The sequence below is a fragment of the Mandrillus leucophaeus genome, unplaced genomic scaffold (genome assembly GCF_000951045.1).
Source record: "Mandrillus leucophaeus isolate KB7577 unplaced genomic scaffold, Mleu.le_1.0 Scaffold309, whole genome shotgun sequence".
Taxonomy (NCBI): Eukaryota; Metazoa; Chordata; class Mammalia; order Primates; family Cercopithecidae; genus Mandrillus; species Mandrillus leucophaeus.
Window position 1 is genome coordinate 1,165,613 of NW_012103243.1, and position 13,869 is coordinate 1,179,481.

The window sequence follows — 13,869 nt, forward strand, 5'->3', positions numbered from 1 at the left end:
AAAAAAAAAAATGCATCATTTTCCCACTGATTTGAAAATACACTTTCCTTCCATGTGTTTACATGATTTGTTTCAGGTACTTTGGCAACAAACGCTTCCTGAAATACTTGTCGTAATGGTTGACTTTTTTCTGGATTAAGTAAGTATAATAAAGGAAGGAGATTCATACAATTAGACTCTTGGGTGCCGTCATGAATTTTACACAAGTCCTATTCTACAGACCTGCCCCTGTGGTCCAAAAATTCCACTAAAAGAAGAGAATGTGGAGGCAATAATGACTCTATGATAGGCAAGAAATGCTCTTTGTGAATTAAAGAAAGCAGATAAACATGACTTGAGGGCTGGGTACACTACTCTCTGAGCTTGGCACACATTATTTTATTTTATTTAATTCTCAAAATATTCCTGTAGGGTAGATTAAGGAAACAAATTCAAGGAAGTTAACTTGCCCAATGCCTCCCAGTGAACAAGTGTGAAGAGAGGATCCAACTCAATACTGAGTCATTTTCCCACTTCAGTGCTGGATTTTTAAAGACCAAACAAGTTATCTAGTCAAGAAAACATTCAATGATAGAGGCAAAGATTTTTAAATAAGATTAAAATGAATGTTGGTACAAGATGAAAATATAAGATGGTGGAATGTATACACAATGAATGTTGGCAAAAAGCTATAGCTTTAAAGATATAACTTAATAGCAATCCATCCCCTGGGAATCAAATCTTGCCTTGAGAATACTCCCAGTTGGGAAAATAAAACATCACTTATCTAATTCTGAATAAGTGGTATAATTAACCTACTATGGAATAGCAATGATAAAAACAATGGTTGAGAAGAAGTTTTCAGGCATTTTGATCTGCCTCACTGACTAAAAACTGGTAACATTCACAGAACTCGTTGTTCTGTCTTTAAATTCTTCCTGTAGCTAATCTGTAACAATGCATTTTTACATAATGCTTTGCATATTTCTGTACCACTGATTAGCACAGTGTATATCTTATTCCTATAGCTCACACTTAGACATACTACCTAGAACTAAACATTGTCTCCATTGCTGAATTAATTACTTATGATATACATGTCAAATGTCTATGATATTGTATATATGTGTGTGTGTATATATATGTCTATATATATGTCTAGTGTCATTAAAGACACAGAATTTTTTAAAATTATGACCATGTCGACCAAATAAGCAGAAAAGACACATAATGCCAAATCTATAGAAATCTTTCACCTTACAGAAAAGGAGTACATTTAGATTATCTTGCCTGGAAAGAGTCCAAAGAGCAGCAAAGAGACTCTGAAGCTTTTTCTCTTTTAAATCTCACTAGGAGACTTACGATAAGGGCTTCCTCAACCACAGAGCACTGGTAGGCTCAGACAATGGACAACTTCATCCGCTCACTTGAGTGAAAGGTCCTCTGGATCTTTTTCACTAGCTCCAGATTCAAGAACAGGCCACATATGAAGCACCCAAGAAATACAGTTAGTTAGCCACATAATTCTCAAACATAGTGGCGACTTTTGCCTGGTAGATTTGTTGTCTTGAATTTCATGGCCAAAGAGTTCTTAACCCACTTGTTGCATGTTAACTCCATTCTTCTTATCCAGTCCTTAGTGGAAACAGGAAACAGCTGCTTTCCATCACTCAGAGAATATCCCTCATATTCTTGGAGACTATGATTAAGTCCCCCTCAGCGTGCTTGCTTGCTCTCTCTAAACTAAATAAACCCAGTTCCTTTAGACCATATTTAGAGGGGTAATTTCCCAAACCTTTAATCATTTGGGTTGCTAACAAGGATGAATGATGCTATATAAAAGTATTCCTCCTACAGCTTCATGATTTTGCTTCAGAACTGTCTAGAAAACCCTCTAATCACATCGTAAAGTCTTGAATCTTAACTTGAAAGGTATCTTCTTCCTAAGAATAGGCACGACTTCACTGGTCTCTGTTTATCTCCCATTTATCACCCACACTAAATTGAACTGTAAGGGAAGAAGGCATGGAAAATCAACCTGCTGCTTACATTCAAAAGTTTATACAAGAAGTGACCAGATCAGTCAACTTCCCATTCTATTTTAGCCTTTGCTGTCTGTCTTTCTCCGGTCTCTGAACAACAAGAGTATTGAATGTTAGCAGTTGTGGATATGTAGCTGTTAATTGTTTTTCTAGATTCACGAGTCATTTGCTTCTAAATTTCTTCATACCTTTTTTTTTTTTTTTTTTTGAGACAGGGTCTCACTCTGTCACCCAGGTTGGAGTGCAGTGGCATGATCTTGGCTCACTGCAACCTCCGCCTCCCAGGTTCAAGCGATTCTCTTGCCTCAGACTCCGGAGTAGCGGGGACTACAGGTGTGCGCCACCCACGCCTGGCTAATTTTTTGTATTTTTAGTAGAGACGGGGTTTTGCCATGTTGCCCAGGCTGGTCTCGAGCCACCCGCCTCGGCCTCCCAAAGTGCTAGGATTACAGGCTTGAACTACCACTCCTGGCCTCTTTACATAGCTTATCATGACAAAGATAATTTAGTTGAATAGTAGAAGCTCTCTTAACTGGCGTCCCCTTAACTGGCCAGAGTAACCAGCATTCTCCATTAATTCCATGTATTATAATATGTATTGGCTGATGCCCAAAGCACACTGGGGATCATTGGGGAAAGTTACTCTCCAGGCACTTCCATTCTTACCAGTTGAGTTGTATGCTTAACAAATATCAATTATACACAGTTCTTTCTTTCCCTAGAAAGCATGAAATGATATACATTTCTAAACCTGTTTATGACACTTGGACTTGTTATTGTAATTATGCAAGTTAATTAAATGGTCTAGAAACTGATGAAATGCAGTACCAAAAGTAAAGAGAGCTGTTTCTTCTCTGAAAGTCAAGTTGACTGTCTTGGAAAGTCTTCATAAAGACAAGTTCCTGTAGGAAAGAAGTTTTTTGGAAAACAGTTTGGTAGTTCCTCAAAAAGGCAAACATTGAATTATCCCATGATCCAGAAATTCCACTCTTACATATATAGCCAAAAGAACTGAAAGCTGGCACTCAAGCAATACTTATACATCAATGTTCACAGCAGCATTACTCACAATAGTCAAAAGGTGGGGAAAAAAAATTGAAGTATCCATGCATAAATGAAACATAGTACACTCATCCACTAAGATATTTTTCAGCCATAAGAAAGAATGAAATTCAGACACATGCTACATGACATGGATTAACTCTGAGGATTATGCTAAGTGAAATAAGCTGACACAGAAGAACAAACACTGTGATTCCACTTACAAGAGGTACTTTGAATAGGCAAATTCACACAGATAAAAAACAGACTAGGCCAGGCACGGTGGCCCACGCCTGTAATCCCAGTACTTTGGGAGGCCGAGGTGGGCGGATTACCTGAAGTCAGGAGTTTGAGACCAGCCTGGCCAACACGTGAAACCCTGTCTCTACTAAAATTACAAAAATTAGCTGGGCATGGTAGCACACGCCTGTAATCCCAGCTACTCAGGAGGCTGAAGCAGGAGAATTGCTTGAATCCAGGAGGCGGAGGTTGCAGTGAGCCGAGATCGTGCCACTGCACTCCAGCCTGACCGAAAGAGCAAGACTCTGTCTCAAAAAAAAAAAAAAAAAAAAAGGCAGAATAGAGGTTAGCAGGGGTGTAGAAGGTAATTAGAAGGTATTGTTTAATGGGTACAGAGTTTCTGCTGGGGATGAAAAAAGTTCTAGAAATGGATAGTGGTGATGGCTATAAAATATTGTGAATGTACTTAATGCTGCTGACTTGTATACTTAAAGAATGGTTGAACTGTGATGTTTATATTATGTATATTTTATCACAATAATTTTTTTCAAATTTTAGGTGCGAGAGAGACAGCTATAAAAGAAATAATATGACAAAATTTAGAAGAATCCTGCACTCAGGTTGCTCAGCAATTGTCCTTAAATGTTTCTCTCTGCTTCAGAGAAACTAAAGATAGAAATTGTAGATGATGCACTATGAATGTGATTTATACCAAAAAAAAAAAAAAAAATGACATGGATTGGCACATCCATGTCAAAGAAAAGTCCTTGGCCTTTCATTAAAAAACTCGGCCTCAGCATGTGAATGTGTATGTATACATCCATATGTACATACATATATATTTGTTTTAAGTTTAAAAAAGTTAAGGTTTGCATCTCTCTCTTTCTGTTTCTCTCTCTTATGTTTTTCTAATCCCTTGCTTTAACTGATTTTTTAATCTTTAAGTGACCAACAACTGTTTCTGACTGAATTAGAAAAGAGGGCTTCTCATGTATTGAAAATGAGATTTAGCTGTATCTGGCTTAGCTGCCACCCACAGTGATGTTTGAATGCCACCTTCATTACATTACTGATATATACTCATTAGATATAATATGTGCGAAATACCCACATATCGCCTTCAGCAAGGCTCTAAGCTCTTCATTGAATTACCAAACTCCCTACACAAAAGCATCCATTCATTTCTCTGCCATTGGAAAGCAGCCAACCAGGGAGTGGATAAAGGTGAAACTCACTGATGTTACCCAATAGTTTCAGGGGGAAAAAACAAGTAGAAGTCTAGATGCAAAATTATAGCCAGAAGAAATCTTAACCTTAAAAAAAAAAAAAAAGCTGTAAAACAACTCAGGATTTGGGTTAGACACTAAGGGCAACATCTCTTACACATCTATGAGACATTGCAAAGAGTTATTAAGAAAGCATTGGGAATTCAATGTTACTTTCCATATTCAAACATCAACAGACCCACAGGAGACCATGGGGCAATTCAATCAGACTTCTAATGCAAAGGGAATTTAACTATAGTGCTGTAGAGAAAAATTGACACCAGGTTCATTAGTGTGGGCCCACCTTGTTTTTAAATGCATTTAATGTTTTTAACGCTTTAAATATGTTTAATCATTAAATATCTTTAAGTGTATTCAATGTTTAAATGTATTTAAATGTTTTAAATATTTGCAGTGACTTGCAAGGAGTGATGAACAAATGATGAATCAAACATTCACTCTGCTGGCTATGAGCATGAGTCTCCCAGATCTGCCTGACCTCAAGTCATTCACTTCAGCATTATGAAATACTAGCATTGGCAAGGCACTTGGAGGCCATCTGCTTCAATCCAATACAGTTCATTCTCTAACATCTCTTTGTCTAAAGGCCTCTCATGACCGTGAACTCACTATTTGATGAGAAAGGTCATCCCCGTTTTGGACAATTCATATTGTTGAGATTCTCCATTACCTCGGACTTAAAATTTCCGTCAACTAGTCTTCCTTAACAATAGCGCCATTGCCTCATATTTGTACAACCATTGTAGTTTTTCAGATATTTGAACATTTTGCCATGTGTTTAGCCCTTCACAGAAACCCTGTGGGATGAATATCATGGTCCTTATTATCTGCATTCTTAAAGAAACAGAAGCCCAGGCCCGGCGCGGTGGCTCACACCTGTAATCCCAGCACTTTGGGAGGCCGAGGCGGGCGGATCACGAGGTCAGGAGATCAAGACCATCCTGGCTAACACAGTGAAACCCCATCTCTACTAAAAATACAAAAAATTAGCTGGGCGTGGTAGCGGGTGTCTGTAATCCTAGCTACTTGGGAGGCTGAGGCAGGAGAATGGAGTGAACCTAGGAGGCGGAGGCTGCAGTGAGCTGAGATGGCGCCACTGCACTCCAGCCTGGATGACAGAGTGAGACTCCATCAAAAAAAAAAAAAAAAAAAAAAAAAAAAAGAAGCAGCAGAAGCCTGAAGCACTTAGGTGTGTTAACAAACCCTTCAGGAAGAGCCTGGACTAATGTCTTTCCCTCTTAATACCAGTGGAGAAGGCTTTCCAATATTGTGTTTCGCCCTCTGGAGCAATATGTAAAACTCTTTCTTTTCCATGTCAGGCAGGCTCCAATCACAAGAAGCGGCTTCCCTAAACTGATCCCTTAAAGGCAAAGTTCAAGGTGTGTCACCATCCTTATTAAACCCCTTTCCAATGTCTTCTTAAAATTAGTTCCTCAACAAACTCCAGATATAGTCTAACAGAATATGGAGATACATAGAACCTGTCAAGTGTGAAGAGGGGAGTAGCTATTGCTTCCCTTGTTCTGGTCACTACTTTTAATGCAAACTATTTACTTTTGGCAGCAGCCACAACACACCATTCAGTCAGAGAAATTTTTTTGTAAAATAAAACCTTTGTTCTTATCCACAAACTGTTGTTAAGTCAGATTTTTCCACTCCAAATCCTTTCTGGAATGAGGTGGAATAAAGAGAAAGAAATAATGGAAAGCAAGAAGGGAGGGAGGGCTGGTCTTTTTAGCCTAGTGGTCTCCAATGTTAGCCTGCTTCAGAAACATCTGGAGTGCTCATTAACACAGATTGCTAAGCCCCATCCCCAGAGCTTCTGATTTAATAGGATGAGGTGGAGGCCCAAGAATTTGCATTTCTAACAAGTTCCCAGGTGATGCAGAAGCTGCTAACCAGTGATTACTCTGAGAACCACTGCTGTAGCCTGTATTTATATAATTCATTTTTCGAACGTAAATGCAAATTACACATATATATCTGTTAATGTTGAACTCTATTATCTGACCCAAGTTTTAGCCTCTTGGAATCTCTCTGAATCTTCAGTTTGCTATTCAATGTATAAGCTACTCTTCCCAGCCACAGAGCACCAGCAACAGTGCAGCCAATGTCTTCATCACATTAACGATAACAATGTCAAAATCATAAGGCCAAAACCAGAACCTGTTGCTGGCTTCTTAGTTACCTCCTTCCTGGTAGTCATTTCTGAAATCAACACTCTGTGGTACGTTGTATACAACAGAAAAAAGTGGAATTTCGCTCATTGACTAAGAGCCCTGACCATCTGGGCCACCTGACAATCAATCCATTCCATTTACTTAGGAGTCCCTAAGAGTTCTCCGAAGAAGCCATGAGGGCTGTGCCAAGTGCCTTTGAAAATCATTAGCATAGTGAAAAGGTCCAGAGGCCTTGGAGTCAGACAAGCCTAAACTATGGCTTACTGGATCTATAATTTTCTCATCAACGAAAAGGAATAATAAAATCCACCTTGAATGCTTGTTGAGAAAGTCAAGTGTCACAGAGTAGGAAGAGCATCAGTCACATTGTCTGGTATTCAATAGTGTGAGTTATTGTTATGATTATGTTCCTTACCTGGTCAGAAACTTTCAGAGGCTTCTAATGCCTAGTGAACAAAGTCCAGATTCCTTAGTTTAGTACTGATAACACAACTGGCCACCAACTTATCATCCCAGACTTGCCTTTCATCCCTAGAAGCCTAATCTAAACAATATCTCTAAAACATGGATTATGTACTCCAAACTTTGGCTTCTGACTAGTAACCCTATCAGAATGCCTTTCTCTCCTCCAGTTTTCCCCTAAAAAAACAAAACAAAACAAAACAAGCCTTTCCACTCTTCAAATCCAAACTTGAAGTCCAGTTTTTCAATGACATGCTTACTTTCACTCTAAACTAAAGTCAGGTCCCTTTTCCTAGTTCCCCATTCAATGCTACAGGGTTTGCTGAGCATTTGGTCCCTTGTGCATAGTGGCTTCAAGGGTAACTCTGGATGTGTGGAAATGTCCATTTCCTCCAATAGAATATTAAGCCCATAAAAGATAGAGGGAAACACAAACTTATTTAAATCCCCACAAACCCTTATATTTTGGTTTGCTGACACTGGTAGCTTAAAGAATACATATTCATTGATTAATTTTGGAGGAATCTGACTCTCTAAGTCGAAACCCGGTTATTAAAAACCAAGATTTTCTCTCAGGCAGACAGGCACAGAGAACACACTCCTGTGAGCATTTCTTGGCTTAACCACAGCAGGAACAAATGATTCTCCAACACATCATTCCCACATCCATACTCTGGAAAGCTTTCATTGGCTTTGGAGGAGCCGTTTACCCTCATTCAAAGTAATAATAATAATAACTAATAATATTGAAATATTTAATATGATCACTTAATTTGTTTGGTCAGTCATTCATTCATTGCCGAGCATCTTGTATGCACCTGAGTCCTCATTTATTCATTTGTTTGATTTTATTTTATACCTCACTTCCCCCAGTTTAGTTCAACGAATATTAAGCACTGGCTGTAAGTAAAGCATTGCATTATACGTACACCCCGAGACAATAAGATGGACCCTGTTCTTAAAGGAGTGCATTGAATAGTAAGGGAATATAGACATCTCAACAAAAACTTAAAACAACGTGTTCATAGATTACCAGGAAATGTTACAGGCAGGGCATCTATCCTTGCCAGGTAGATGTGGTCAGGGACGATTTCCTGGAGAGAGGAGAGTGTAAAAGGATGACTATGAACATCCAAAAACCAGCACTAAGAGAACACAGTCCAGGTAATAGGGATGTGCTGGTTCATTAGAAAGGAGAAGAAGGCCAGGCGTGGTGCCTCACTCCCGTATCTCAGCACTATGGGATGCTGAGATGGGAGGATCGTTTGAGCCCAGAAGTTTGAGACCAGTCTGAGCAACATAATGAGACCTCATCTCCATGAAAACATTTTTAAAAATTAGCTGGACATGGTGGTGCACATCTCTAGTCCAAGATACTCAAGAGGCTGGGGCAGGAGGATCTGTTGAGCCTGGGTGGTCGAGGCTGCAGTGAGCCAAGATTGTACCACTGCATTCCAGCCTGGATGACAGAGTGAGACTCTGTCTCAAAAAAAAAAAAAAAGAAAAAGAAAGAAAGAAAAAAGAAAAAAAGAAAGAAAGGAGAACAAATAAATGCATCCTCCCCTTTTATCTTTTCTAACAATATATACTAGGATTTAGGGAGAGTTGGCTTGATAGGTGTATGGGTTTCCTAGAACTGTAGTAACAAAGTACCATAAAATGGATTGCTAAAATTAACACAAACTTATCCTCTCACAGATCTGGGGGCTAGAAGTCTGAAAGCAGGGTGTTGGCTGGGCCATGCTCTCTCTGAAGCCTCAAGGGAGGATCCTTTGCCTCTTCTAGCATCTGGTGGTTTGCTGGCAATTTTTGGTGTTCCTTGGCTATAGGTGCATAGCTTCAATCTCTGCCTTCATCTTCACATGGCAGGCTCCCTGTGACTGTCTTCACATGGCTGTCTTTTTATAAGGACACCAGTCTTACTGGATTAGGGACCCACCCTCCTGCAGGATGACCTCATCTCAACTAATTATATCTGCAATGACCCTATTTTCAAATCAGATCACATTCCAAAGTACTGGGGATTAGGACTTCAACATATCATTTTTAGGTGTAGAGGAGGGGACACAATCCTACTTCCAACAGTACGGATTCATAAATCATACTGTGGGGAGTATAATGCTGAATCTATGAGCTCCTTCAAAGCAAAAAATGTTCTTTCTCTCTCTTATTACCCCCACAGAGTCTTTTTCATGGCAGCTTACACAATCCCTGCTTGGTAAATTCTTATTAACTAACAGACTTCATTAGAAAGACATATTTGATCAAGTGACAAATAAGCTCCCAAACAATTAGTCTTTTCTAGTGATAAAAACAAACAAACAAAAAACAACAACAACAACAACAAAAAACTGCTTCTTGGAATTTTATATGCACCCAGAAACCCACCACAGAGATTATATATACCAAGGACAGAAAGCATCATCAGACAGAATAAGCAACTTAATACTGTTTTTTACCCTTTCTGTTTATTTCATTATGAGAATGAAATGAGGGAGAGAAAGCAAGAAAGAAAATTTCCAATTAATAGCCAGTGGAGGCTTATAGAGAATCAGAACTGGGTAAAGTGGCTTTTATTTCACAGAGGCACAAACGGAGTTCTCTCTTCCTGTCTAACTGTAGCCTCCTTGATTATGCTGGGTCACTTCGGGGGTGCCTACCACACTGACACACTGCATGATTATCCTTCAGAAGTGACTTAACCCGCCCAGTACTTATCTTGCTTCTGCCATCACCATGTCCTGTAATTGCCATGGCTCCTTTATAATTGCGTCTGTCTAAGAGGTCGTAAGTAATGTATACCTGGCAAGAGCTTCATAAGGGCCTGCAGTCAGCTCCCATGGAATACACATCAGCCTCAGAAGACTGAGAATACAAGTCTCTTTGGAGCTCAGATAGCTACACTATTATGTCACAATGTGAACTCTTTCTCTTTACAGTACAGAGTATTGCACATTGATATATACCTGTATTATACATAGCCACGTGCAATTATGATAAAATATGGCATATGCAGACCTTTGATGACCTTTATGGAAATGTCAGTAGATGTGCCTTCAAGTTACACACATATATACACACACACACACGCACACACACACACAGGAAAGTCTCTCCTCTGTGATGAAAACACCTTATAATTCCCTATTGTTTCCTTCATTAAAAAAAATAAATCTTTACAGATGAACCTCTGTGCTAGGTGCACATGTGCATAGCAAGTAAATACATTTCTCCAGGTCGAAGGGATGAAGGAGTCCTTTGTGTGAACAGAAAGTCTCTTGGATGCTGCAGCTCAGTAGCATTCATGAGACCATCAGGCACAAATCACACAAAAGAGAAAAGGATTCAACTGGACTAAAGCCACATCAGTATAGACCAGGAGAGAGAGGGGTGCAGTACAATATGTAATGGCAGAATTTGAAGGAGAATTAAATCAAGACCATACTGACTTTTTCTTAGCTGAATTCCTGCAGTCTTTGAGGCTGTACCACACAGCCCAGCACTATGACAATGATCTAGCTGTTTTCTGCCATTGAGGGAAAGACTGTCCACAAGACCTCAAGCTCTCTGGAGCCACATCTTCTAATTTTTATTTGACCTCCCCCTTCCAATTCCACTCTGACTTTAACACTAACATATGTGCACTTGGGGAACAGACTTCTAACACTCGATTTCTACCTCCTGGCACCTATAACACATGTGGTCTGTACTATAATTTAAGCGAGCACTTTAATTTAGGGCATGTGACTATAAACCAATAAGCCCAGATAAGTAAGAGTCTGTTTTTTCTAAAAACATCAAGTTTATGGGGTACCCAAGAATATCAGTTTCATTAATTTGTTACATCACTTTATTTTTTACCTACCTGGTTATTATCTATTCATATTAAATACTTTATCAGAATTAGCTCTGAATAAGTCACAGAAGCAGCATAGTTATGTACATTTCTTTCTTCATCAATATTTAGATATCTTTAAAACAAATGGAACAGAATTTCCAAATCCGAAAAAATGAGTGATGTTTCTCAATAGAATCACTGCATAAAGTTACAGACTTATATGAAGGATGTTCCTTGTAGTTTTATTTTGACATTTTAGTTAAATTCATTCAAAAACACTTATTGAACACCCACTGTGGACCAGACACATCTCCAGGAGTTTATGGCTAGAGGTGGAGATCAGATTATAAACAACATAAAGATGGAATAGATCAAATATGGCAAATAATGAAGATTATCAAGGAGAAAAGCACAGTAGACACTGGGGCTAGGATGTGTTGGGAAAAGTGACTCTGACATCTTAGGTAACGGTGGCCAAAGAAGGTCTCCCTGAGCAGGTGATCTCTGAGGAAAGACCTGAAGGAATAAAGGGAACCAACCATATGAGTAGATGGGAAAAGCACTGTGGGTGGAGGGAACAGTGGCCACAAGCCACAGGAAGGAGTGAGTGCAGTGTTTGAGGAAGAGCAAAGAGGTCATTGACACACAGGGGAGCCCTAGGAATGAGGGGAAAGTTATGGCTGAGGGGCAGGTGACTAAGGAACAGGTCAGAGCCAGCCTCCTAAGTCATGGTAAGGACTTGGCTTCTACTCAGGGTGAGATACGAAGCCACTGCAGGGCTTTAAAGAGGGGATTTTGATCTGACCAACATTTTACCAGGAATCACTTTGACTGCTATGCTGTAAACAGCTGCTGAGGGGGTGTATTAGTCCATTTTTATGCTGCTAATAAAGACATACCCGAGACTGAGCAATTTACAAAAGAAAGTTTATTGGACTTACAGTTCCACATGGCTGAGGAGGCCTCACAATCATGATGAAAGGCAAGGAGGAGAAAGTCACATCTTACATGGATGGCAGCAAAGAGAGAGAACTTGTGTAGGGGAATGCCTCTTTCTAAAACCATCAGATATCATGAGACTTATTCACGATCACGAGAACAGCATGGGAAAGACTTGCCCCCATGACTCAATTACCTCCCACTAGGTCCCTCCCACAACACATGGAAATTCAAGATGAGATCTGGGTGGTGACACAGTCAAACCATACCATTCTGCCCTGGCCCCTCCCAAATATCATGTCCTCACATTTCAAAACCAATTATGCCTTCTCAACAGTTCCCCGAAGTCTTAACTCATTTCAGCATTAACTCAAAAGTACACAGTCCAAAGTCTCATCTGAGACAAGGCAAGTCCCTTCTGCCTATAAGCCTGTAAAATCAAAAACAAGTTAGTCACTTCCTAGATACAATGGGGGTACAGGCACTGGATAAATATAGTCATTCCAAATGGGAGAAATTGGCCAAAACAAAGGGGCTATAGGCCCCATGAAAGTCTGAAATCCAGCAGGGCAGTAAAATCTTAAAGCTCCAAAATGATCTCCTTTGAATCCATGTCTCACATCCAGGTCACGCTGATGCAAGAAGTGGGCTCCCATGGCCTTGGGCAGCTCCACCCTCATGACTTTTCAAGGAATAGCCCCCCTCTTGGCTGCTTTTATGGGCTGGTGTTGAGTGTCTGTGATTTTTCCAGGCATGCGGTGCAAGCTGTTGGTGGATCTACCATTCTGGGGTCTGGAGGATGGTGGCCCTCTTTTCACAGCTCCATTAGGTGGTGCCCCAGTAGAAACTCTGTGTGGGGGCTCCAACCCCATATTTCCCTTCTGCACTGCATAGCAGAGGTTCTCCATGAGGACCCTGCCCCTACAATAAACTTCTGCCTGGGCATCCAGGCATCTCCACACATCTTCTGAAATCTAGACATAGGTTTCCAAACCCAAGTTCTTTACTTCTGTGCACTCACAGGCTCAACACCATGTGGAAGCTGCCAAGGCTTGGGGCTTGCACCCTCTGAAGCCATGGCCCGAGCTCTGTGTTGGCCCTTTTCAGCCATAGCTCGAGTGGCTGGGATGCAGGGCACCAAGTCCCTAGGCTGCACACAGCACAGGGACCCTGGGCCGGGCCCACGAAACCACATTTTCCTCTCAGGCCTCCAGACCTGTGATGGGAGGGGCTGCCGTGAAGACCCCTGGCATACCCTGGAGACATTTTTTCCCATTGTCTTGGTTGCCATTTGGCTCCTCATTACTTAAGCAAATTTTTACAGCCAGCTTCAATTTCACCTCAGAAAACGAGATTTTCTTTTCTATTACATTGTCAGGCTGCAAATTTTCCAAATTTTTATTCTCTGTTTCCCTTTTAAAACTGAATGCCTTTAAAAGCACCCAAGTCACATCTTGAATGCTTTGCTGCTTAGAAGTTTCTTTCACCAGATACCCTAAATCATCTGTCTCAAGTTCAAAGTTCCACAAATCTCTGAGGCAGGGGCAAAATGCCATCAGTCTCTGCTAAAACATAGCATAGAGTCATCTTTGCTCCAGTTCCCAACAAGTTCCTCATCTCCATCTGAGACCACCTCAGCCTGGACCTTATTGTTCATATCACCATCAGCAATTTTATCAAAGCCATTCAACAGGTCTCTAGGAAGTTCCAAACTCTCCCACATTTTCCTATCTTCTTCTGAGCCCTCAAAACTGTTCTAAACTCTGCTTGTTACCCAGTTCCAAAGTCACTTCCACATTTTGGGTATCTTTTCAGCAGCAACCCACTCTACTGATACCAGTTTATTGTATTAGTCCATTTTC

General features: G+C 40.4%; 1 protein-coding gene across 3 annotated transcripts in view; it reads right to left on the reverse strand.

Moving 5' to 3' along the window:
• Positions 1 to 13,869, reverse strand: part of TGFB2 (transforming growth factor, beta 2) — a 95,477-nt gene that overhangs the window by 3,833 nt on the left and 77,775 nt on the right. The gene's annotated exons all lie outside the window — the stretch shown is intronic.